This window comes from Diceros bicornis, chromosome 12 (assembly GCF_020826845.1).
Source record: "Diceros bicornis minor isolate mBicDic1 chromosome 12, mDicBic1.mat.cur, whole genome shotgun sequence".
Classification (NCBI taxonomy): Eukaryota; Metazoa; Chordata; class Mammalia; order Perissodactyla; family Rhinocerotidae; genus Diceros; species Diceros bicornis.
Genome location: NC_080751.1, coordinates 69,643,442 through 69,652,394, shown reverse-complemented (window position 1 = coordinate 69,652,394; position 8,953 = coordinate 69,643,442). Strand labels below are relative to the sequence as shown.

General features: G+C 50.2%; 1 long non-coding RNA gene across 2 annotated transcripts; it reads right to left on the bottom strand.

Annotated features, from left to right (window-relative positions):
• Positions 1-965: 965 nt before the first annotated feature.
• LOC131412206 (uncharacterized) lies at positions 966-8,065 on the bottom strand. 2 transcript variants are annotated; one of them, XR_009221717.1, is made up of 3 exons: positions 6,248-8,065; positions 1,804-2,270; positions 966-1,408 (listed from the first exon to the last, which is right to left on the bottom strand). It is a non-coding gene; the product is annotated as an uncharacterized LOC131412206 (long non-coding RNA). The 2 variants fall into 2 exon arrangements; XR_009221718.1 differs by lacking the exon at positions 6,248-8,065 and having other exon boundaries at positions 1,804-1,971; positions 2,149-2,545.
• Between the last annotated feature and the right edge of the window lie 888 nt (positions 8,066-8,953).

Here is an 8,953-nt window from a genome sequence, read left to right as displayed (position 1 = left end):
ACAACATGAATCAACCTTGAAAACATTATGCCAAGTGAAAGAAGCCAGACACAAAAGGCCATGGATTATATGATTCCATTTATATGAAGTGTCCAGAATAGGTAAATCCATAGAGACAGAGAATAGACCAGAGGTTGCCCAGGGCTGGCGGAGGAAGAGTGAGGAGTGACCACTAAAGGATCTGGGGTTTCTTTCTGGGTGATGTAAACATTCTGGAATTGGATGGCGGTGATGGTTATACAACTTTGTTAATGTAGTAAAAACCACTTTAAATGGGTGAATGGTATGGCATGTGAATTATATCTTAACAAAGCTGTTTTTAAAAAGCACAAGAGTGGTGGGCCCCCTTTCCTCACAGTAAAGCCACATCTGTGGTGTCACCACACACCACACAGGTATACAGACAATTATAGTTTACCTCAGAAAATTACATTTTCTTATTGTTAATTTGTTTTGGGTGTGATAATGGTATTGTGATAATATTTTAAAACAGAATCCTTGCCTCTTAGAGATACACACCCAAAATGTCTACAAAGGAACTAATATGATGACTAGGAGTTATTCTAAAATAATTCAGGGTGTGTGTGGTGGGGAGTAGGATGGGGAAGGCCGGGCGTCCAGACGGAAGAAGACTGGCCATAAGTTGACAATTACTGAAACCAGGTTATGGGTACATATCCCCACTTTTGTATATTCTTGACGTTTTCTAAAACAAGACGTGCTATAAAGCCGTCTTTTTTTTTTTTTTTTTTTATAATTTTATTTATTTATTTTTTTCCCCCAAAGCCCCAGTAGATAGTTGTATGTCATAGTTGCACATCCCTCTAGTTGCTGCATGTGGGACGCGGCCTCAGCATGGCCGGGGAAGCCGTGCCTCGGTGAGTGCCCGGGATCCGAACCCGGGCCGCCAGCAGTGGAGCGCGCACACTTAACCGCTAAGCCAAGGGGCCGGCCCAAGACGTGCTATAAAATTGCATCCCATGTGCTTTTCAAAACCTTCTTCTCGCCTACATGCAGCTACAGCTGTCTTCAGGGGCTCTTTCTTGCAGCTGGAAAGCGCTGGAGGGAGTCTGTGGCAGGGAGGAAAGGGCAAACCGAGGCATGAGATGCATCCATGTGAGTCCCCTGCCCGGGACTCCGGGAAGCGGGGACCCCGGCAGTGCTGTCCCAGTAGAGAGGTCATTGCCAGGCTCCTGAACTGGAAGGAGTCTGAGAGGCGCAGGAGAGGGGAGAGCCGGGACCGAGGGGTCAGGGGCCTGGTCAGGGCCCTTGCCCTCTGGGCCCCAGGCTCCTCATCTGTACAGTGACGGGGCTGGACCACCTCCGGGGTCCTCACACTCTTGTCCTTAGCTACAGGAACCTCTCCTCCATGCAGCCATGCTCGGCAGGCTGATAGTCACAACTGGGCCTGTCGGGGTGGAAGCAGGAGTGGGGGCTGGACCTCCCAGCTGTTCCAGGCACCTCAGTGTTGCCCCAGGGTGGGCTCTCCAGGGTCTCCAGGCCCTGGGCTCTGACCAGCTGGAAGGTCCTGAGAGCACCAGGAGCCCCCAGGACACAGATTTCATGCTCTGTGTAAAGCTGATGATGGGAAAAGCCGGCCTGGGGGTTAAGAAGGAAAACTAAGATGGGAGGTTGGGAAAAGAGAAGGGCCTGGCAGGAAGGCCAAACAGCAACATATTCAGAGGCCAAGGGTCCAAGTCCTCTGGGGGCCCTGCCACGCTTCGTGACCGTGGCTGCAAACAGGCGTCCCTGTGTTCCGTCCCCTCCTTCCAGGCCCACCTGAATGTGTTCTGACATCCACACCTCCTTCCCAACTGTCCCGGGCCCTGGCGGCCCTGCCGGTGCGTCTGGTCTCCTGGGCACACGGCAGGAGCTCTGAACAGACCCGGGTCCACTTCCATCTGAGGCACTGGACAGTGTGCCGGCAGGCCGCTCCTGCTTCTCTCCCGGACTGGTGATGTAAGCTCAGGCCTGCTGTTGCAAGAGAAGGTCAGAAAGAACTTGCTCATGCCAAGGTTGGGGCGATGGCGCGGACCAGCAGGCCTCAGCAACAGAGTGAGAGGTTTGGTTGACAATCAGCTCCATGAACCACCCAGCCTCCTCCCCCAGAGGCTGCAGAAAAGCCCGGGACCAACGGTGATTCTCCACCTTACCTAACGCAGCAGCTCGGGCTGAGCAGTAGGCTAGAGACGGCCGAGGGCCCAGCCCACACCAGAGACTCCGATCCAGAAGGTCTGGGAGGGCCCTGGAATCTGCATTTTCAGCCAGCCCTGCAGGGGTTCAGAGGACAGTGGCTCAACTCTCTGACCACAGGCTGCAACAACGGGCAAGGGAGTGAGCCAGAACAGGTCTGATGCCCATGCCGACTTGGCCAAATGAGTCTGACCACTGTCCTTTAAGCCAGACTCTTACAAGCCGGAGGGTATCCATGAGGCAGTGACCGGGACGGAGCCGGCCTCACGGGCTGCGATCTGTGTGCCACATGGGCCCTGTGTTGCTTTAACGCTCTGCTGCTGCCATCTTGAAATTCCTAATAATTTCTGAACAAAGGCCCAACATTTTTGTTTTTCACTGGTGTGAGATAACAGAAAATGTATCTACCGGTCTCTGCCCCCAGTTCCTGGCGCAGGGCTCCTGAATCCCTTGTGATTTCCTAAGTGATAAGAGCACTGGAAGCATCTTTTGTTCTGATATTTGGTCTTTGACTCCAGTTCCTGACATAGAGCTCCTGACACCCTTGGAATTTCCTGGGTGATAGGAGTGTCTTTTGTTCTAAAGGGGTGACTCATGATGGGTTCCTGGATGGGGGCTGGTCACCAGAAAGACCAAGCCATGATTAGAAGCTTGGAATTTTCAGCTCCACCCTCCATTCTCCAGAGAGGAGAGAAGGGTGGAAATGGAGTTAACGATCAATTGTGCCTGAGTGACAAAGCGTCCACAAAAATATAGGGTCAGAGAGCTTCGTGGTTGGCGGACACATGGAGGTGCTGGGAAAGTGGTGCCCTCGGAGACAGCACGGAAGCTCTGCGCCCCTCCCCCATACCTTGCCCTATGCGTGTCTTCCATCTGGATGTTCTTCTGCGTCCTTTATCATATCCCTTTATAATAAACCAGTAAAGAGTAAGTAAACTGTTTTCCTGAGTTCTGTGAGCAGCTCTAGCAAATTAATTGAAGGAGGGGTTGTAGGAACCTCCAATCTACAGCTAATCGGTCTGAAGCAAGGCGACAAACAGCACTGGTGATTAGCATCTGAAGTGGGGGAGATCGTTGTCGTGTGGGACTGAGCCCTTAACCTGCGGGATCTGCTGCTCCCTCCAGGTAGATAGGGTCAGAATCGAGTTAAATCGCAGGACACCCAGCTGGTGGGAAAAAAGCCCCACTCATCTGGTGTCAGAAGTGTTGTGAGTGTGACAGCAGCGTGACAGTCAAGGAGAAACACACAGGAGGAAGAGTGCGTTTTTCCTAAACTATTAAACTTCTCTGTAAATTATGCAGCTGGTCCTGACCAGGGTGGAGAGGGGCCTCATCAAACCCGAAAGCTCCGGCAGCACCTGGAGTGTTAACTTGGAGAGCCTGGGAGACTCGTGGAGAAGGAAGCATGTTCAACTGTCTGGGGCGCCTGGCAGAGAAAAGAACAAGCCAGATTCTCCGGGGCAACCCTGGAGGGTGGAACGAGGCCGGGGCTGAGAGCTGGAGGAAGAGTTGACTAAATATCGGAGCAGCTCAGAGGTGCAAGGAGCTTCACTCCCCACCCCTGGGGGTCGCACTGTGGGCTGGAGACACCTGGCTGACAGACGTGGGGTCCTGGTTTTGATACCTGGCACCTTGAACCTCCGTCGAAGGATGTGAGCCACCTGGTGAGTGCATTGCGAGACCACCATCCGAGTGCCCAGAGGGAGTGATGGCGTACCGATTCTCCTGAGAACGCAGAGTCACCAGCCCCTTGCTCGGGTTCATAAACAGAAGGCCTGATCGCCCTGACTTCATGTCTTTACAACGGTCATCTTTCACATGCGTTCATCCCCATGTGGGAAACTGGCATGCTCCCAGAGCAGGCGCCAGCTGAGCTGAGCTGAGCCGCACAGCCAGGCCTCCGAACATGCCGCCAGTCCTGCCGCCAGCCGCCCGGGCTGGTGTTTCATATTTGGCACTGCTGCACCCTGGGACTCAGGTGGAGAGGCGCCTCCTATCTGACAGCTCCTGGGCTGTTAAAGAAGAGCTGGCCTCCCCCTCCCCTCCCCCATCAAGCCCCAGCGATGGCTCCCTAACAAATCAGTTTGCTGCCTACTTCTGGCAGCTGTCTGCTTAGCTCTGTTATGACCAACAGTCCAGAAAGAAAAGAAAAGGGCTTTCCTATCATGACCTTTGCAGATACGAAAACCATCGAGCCTGGTAGTTTGGAAATTCCTTGCCCTGGAACCTCAGCTTTGATCTTGTGTCTGGAAAACCTTGTTTCTTGAACGGATGAATGTTGTTCTAGATAGAGCAGGGTATTTGGAGCAGAGAGGCCATGCAGGCCAGCCAAAGCTAGGGGAGAGTGATTCTCAGAAGGAGAGCGGCATCATTTCTTCATTTCTCAGGACTGAGTTGGTGCTGATGTAGGGTGGCCAGCCTATGCTGGTTTGCGTAGGACAATTTGAGCACTGAAAGTCCCACACTGAGAACCCACAGTCACGCCAGGCCCACCAGGCGCCCTCAGCCTTATCCTGAGGACAGGGCTCCACGTTCCCTCCCAGTCCCCCTCTCTCACCCAGCAGCTCTGCAAGGCCCTCCTGGGCAAAGCCAGCTCAGAGGCACCAGCTCCACAGCCAGCGAGAGTTAAGAATAACAGACTCTTCCGGTCTGTTAGTACAAAGTCATAGAAACAAGAACAGGATGGTACTAGTTCAGGAACAGACAAGTAAACAGTGGAACTGAATAGATAGCTCATAAACGGTTCCATGTATGACTGGCTCTTGCTAGTCAATCAACATGGCCCCATAAAAACCAGGGAGAAGGAGGGCTTATTTAGTAAATAGAAGGAAAATGTAATAGAGCATCTATACAACCTAGAGATTAGAAAACGCTTCTTAAACAAGACTCCCAAAGCACACACCATAAGGGAAAAAAAACAACAGACTCTGCTTCCCAAACCCCTCCCCCTCTCTTGACCACATACCCTTTCAACTGTCCATCCCATCACCATCATTCAGAAACCTGCCCCTTCCAACATATCCCCCCTCCAGGCCCTGTACTCCCCATGTTCCCACAGTGTCCTGTTCACCAGTGTCCCGTGTCTACCTTGGGGGATGAACCTCCAAACGCTTGGGGTTTCCCAAGTGATAGAGTGTCTTGTTATCCGTGGTAGGCCCCTCAGACCACACCTGACATTTATGCTAACGAGGTGACTCATAATGGGCCCAGATAGTTTGTGCTAACAGATGACTCAGGACAGGGGTGGTCACACCAGAAAGCCCAACCGTGTGATTAGATCTCAGACCCGCACAACATCAGACCCGACCTAGGGGGTGGAGTGAGGGACTAGAGATTGAGGTCAACCCCACAGCCAACGATTCAAGCAGTTGTACCTACGTAATGAAGTCCTAATAAAAATGCTGGACATTGAAGCTTGGGCGAGCGTCTCTGGGTGGCAATACTCTGAGTATTGTCACATTTCATGCCGGAAGAATGCCAAGACCCTGAGGATGATGGAAGCTCCACATTCAGAAACCTCCTGACTGCACTCTATGTGGCTCTTCCTTTGGCTGGTTCTAATTTGCATCTTCTGCTATAATGAAACTGTAACCATTGAATATAGAACTTTCCTGAGTTCTGTGAGTCATTCTAGGGAATTATCAAACCTGAGGGATTCTATGGGGACTCCCAAATTTATAGCAAGCTGGCCTAAAGGGAAGGTGGCCCTGGGGACCCCTAGGCTTGTGGCTGGTGTCTAAAGTGAGGTCAGACTTGTGGAGGATGAGTCCTTAACCTTGACTCTGTCTGATCCCGGGGAGCTCCCCTCCCTGGGGCCCCATCTTCTCTGCACCACCCCACAATTACAGAGCCCCTCTGGCTGGCTCCCTGCCTCCTGTCTCTTCTCCCTGTATCAGCCTCCAACCTGTCGCCAGAGAAATCTTCCTAAAACTCAAATATTACCTGACACTCCCTTCTTCAGACCTTCACTGGCCCCATCACCCTCTGGGTAAAGTCGAAACTCGAAACTCGTTGGCCCTGCACACAAAGACCTGTGACATGGCCTCTTGCTGACCTGTTTTCCATCCAACTCAACCTCAGGAAAATTCCCTCTGGCTTCACCACGCTTCTCTTAGTTTCCTGCATCTTGTTATCATAACACAGGTCACGGCTCTTCTTTCACCTTCAAAACAGCCCGAGCATCACCTCCTGCTGGAAGTTTATCTTTGACTCTTCCTATGACTCACGACTGACTGAGGTGCCCCTGCACTGCTCCCAGCACCTGCCACCACCCCGTGATACTTACACCCACAGTGGAACTGTCTGTCTGCCCTTCTGGATGATGACTGAACTGTGTGTTTCCCAAAGGTAAGGACCATGTCATTCAATCTTGTGGCTTCAAGCACCGCCCACAGCATCTGGAACACAGTAAGCTCCCAATACATATTTGTGAGATGAATGGATGAATGAATCACTCAACCTTAAGAATCTTCACTGATTTGGTCATCCAAAGAAAGTAAGATTTACAAATATTTATTATTCAAATTGACACTGGCCTCCACTTGGCCCATAAGCCAGAAGGTTGCTCTTGCACGCAAAATACAGGGAGTTCGCGCCCACGTTTTGTCCCCCATTTTGGGGTTTTAGCATTGTGTGACATTCGCAGGTCACTTGTACCCAGAGGATTCATTACGGATATGTGGATTATATCATCTGATTTTAACCAAAGTAACTGTCTTCAAATCGAGAAGTGGCTTTGAAACAATTCAGCAAAAAAAGTCCTGAAATTGAAAATAATCCTAATGTAGAAGCCCAAGTGAACAAAAGATATAGTATTAAAAAAACAAAGATTTGGTCTGGCATGGAGCTCCTAAAACCCTTGGAATCTTCTGAGTGATAAGTGTCTTTGTATGCTAATGAGATGACTCAGGGGACTTGGGGGTTAGATAGTTTCAGGATGGGGGATGGTCACTGGAAAGATCCAGCCACGATTAGGGGGTTGGAAATTTCAGCCCCACCCTCTGACCTCCAGGGAGGGGAGGGGGCTGGACATTGAGTTGAGTCACCAATGGCCAATGATTGAATCAATCACACCTATGTAATGGAACCTCTATAAAAAACCCTAATCTATGGAGTTTGGTGAACACATCCATACGCTGGGAGGATGGCACATCCCAATTCCATGGGCACAAGGCTCCTATGCTTCAGGCCCTTCCAGACCTGGCCCCACGCTGTTCATTTGTACTCATTATAGTACACTGTGAAAGTAAGTTAGGCACTTTCCTGAGTTCTGAGTCCACCTAGTGAATTATCAAATTGGGGGAGGCAGGGAACTCCTGAATTTGTAGGCAGCTGGGCAGAAGTGTGGGTCACCTGGGGACCCCACTTGTGGCTAGCGTCTGAAGCGGGGGCAGTCTTATAGGACTGAGCCTGTAACATGTGGGGTCTGACGCTAACTCCAGGTAGAGAGTGCCAGGACTGAATTGAATCGTTGGTCACCCAGCTGGTGTCAGAGAACTGGAGAATTGGCTATTGGTGTGGAAAAATGACATGCATTTGGTGTCAGAAGTGATGGTGGAAAACACCACACGATGGGGTACAGAGCTGACCAACGTCCAGCAAAAACCATGTGAGCCAACGGGATATGACAAGAAGTCAGCCATTTTCCCAAAACCATCAAGACTATTTGAACGTGGATTTATAGCCTTTGCTGTTGCTAACAAGAGGCCTCGCCTAAGTGAATGTTAGTTATTGGATGGTATGCCGTGTCTCCAATTAGCAACACAGTTAGAAACTAAGCGTCCAGAACCCAAGACAGACCCCAATGCTCTTCATGATGTATACAGTGCTACTCAATCCAGTTCTTTACGAACTCTTGCAAATTTAACAAAAAGTGTTTAGAAGCTTTTTTTTCAGGAGACACTGTTGCCATTGGGGAAACGCTTAAATGGATTAAACAAGCGGATACAAGATGGTAACAAACCAAAATACATTCCTTTGTCAACAGATACTGTTGGAAAATGCCTAGAAAACACTAGCGAAAATTTGAACAGACGATCATTAGAACAAATTATTCAGTGAGAAGTTTGCTATACAATTGGATAAAACTACAGATACTGTCTGGTGGTCTGGTGGTTAAGATTCAGCGCTCTGTGGCCTGGGTTCGTTTCCCCGTCAGGGAACCACACCACCTGTCTGTCAGTTGTCACACTGTGGTGGCTGTTGGTGTGATACTGAAAGCTCTGCCACTGGTATTTTAAATACCAGCAGGGTCAGCCACGGTGGACAGGTTTCAGCGGAGCTTCCAGACTAAGACAGACTAGGAAGAAGGACCTGGCCACCCACTTTCGAAAAATTGGCCAGGAAAACCCTGTGTGTGGCAGCAGAGCATTGTCTGATAGAGCACAGGAAGGTGAGAGGATGGCCCAAAAAGCCCGGGCAGGAATCAACTGGACAGCACTAACAGTAACAGACACTGTTACCGTTTCTGGAAAAGATTACGTTTCAATAATGAAGTGCTCAAAGAACGACTTTTTTAATGAGCCCTTAAAAGAAGGGCTGTCGGAGAAGGTATTTTCTCAACTGCAAATGACCTCTTTAAAACAATGTATTGGGCCGGCCCCGTGGCTTAGCAGTGTCGGGGGAAGAGGGAGAATCTCTCTCTGCCCTTTCCCTTAAGGTTCTTATGGCTGGCCAAATAACTAACAAGACAGGTTAGCAGGAGAAAATAATACCAAGTTTAATAACATGTATATATGGGAGAAAGCAGGGACACTGTGTT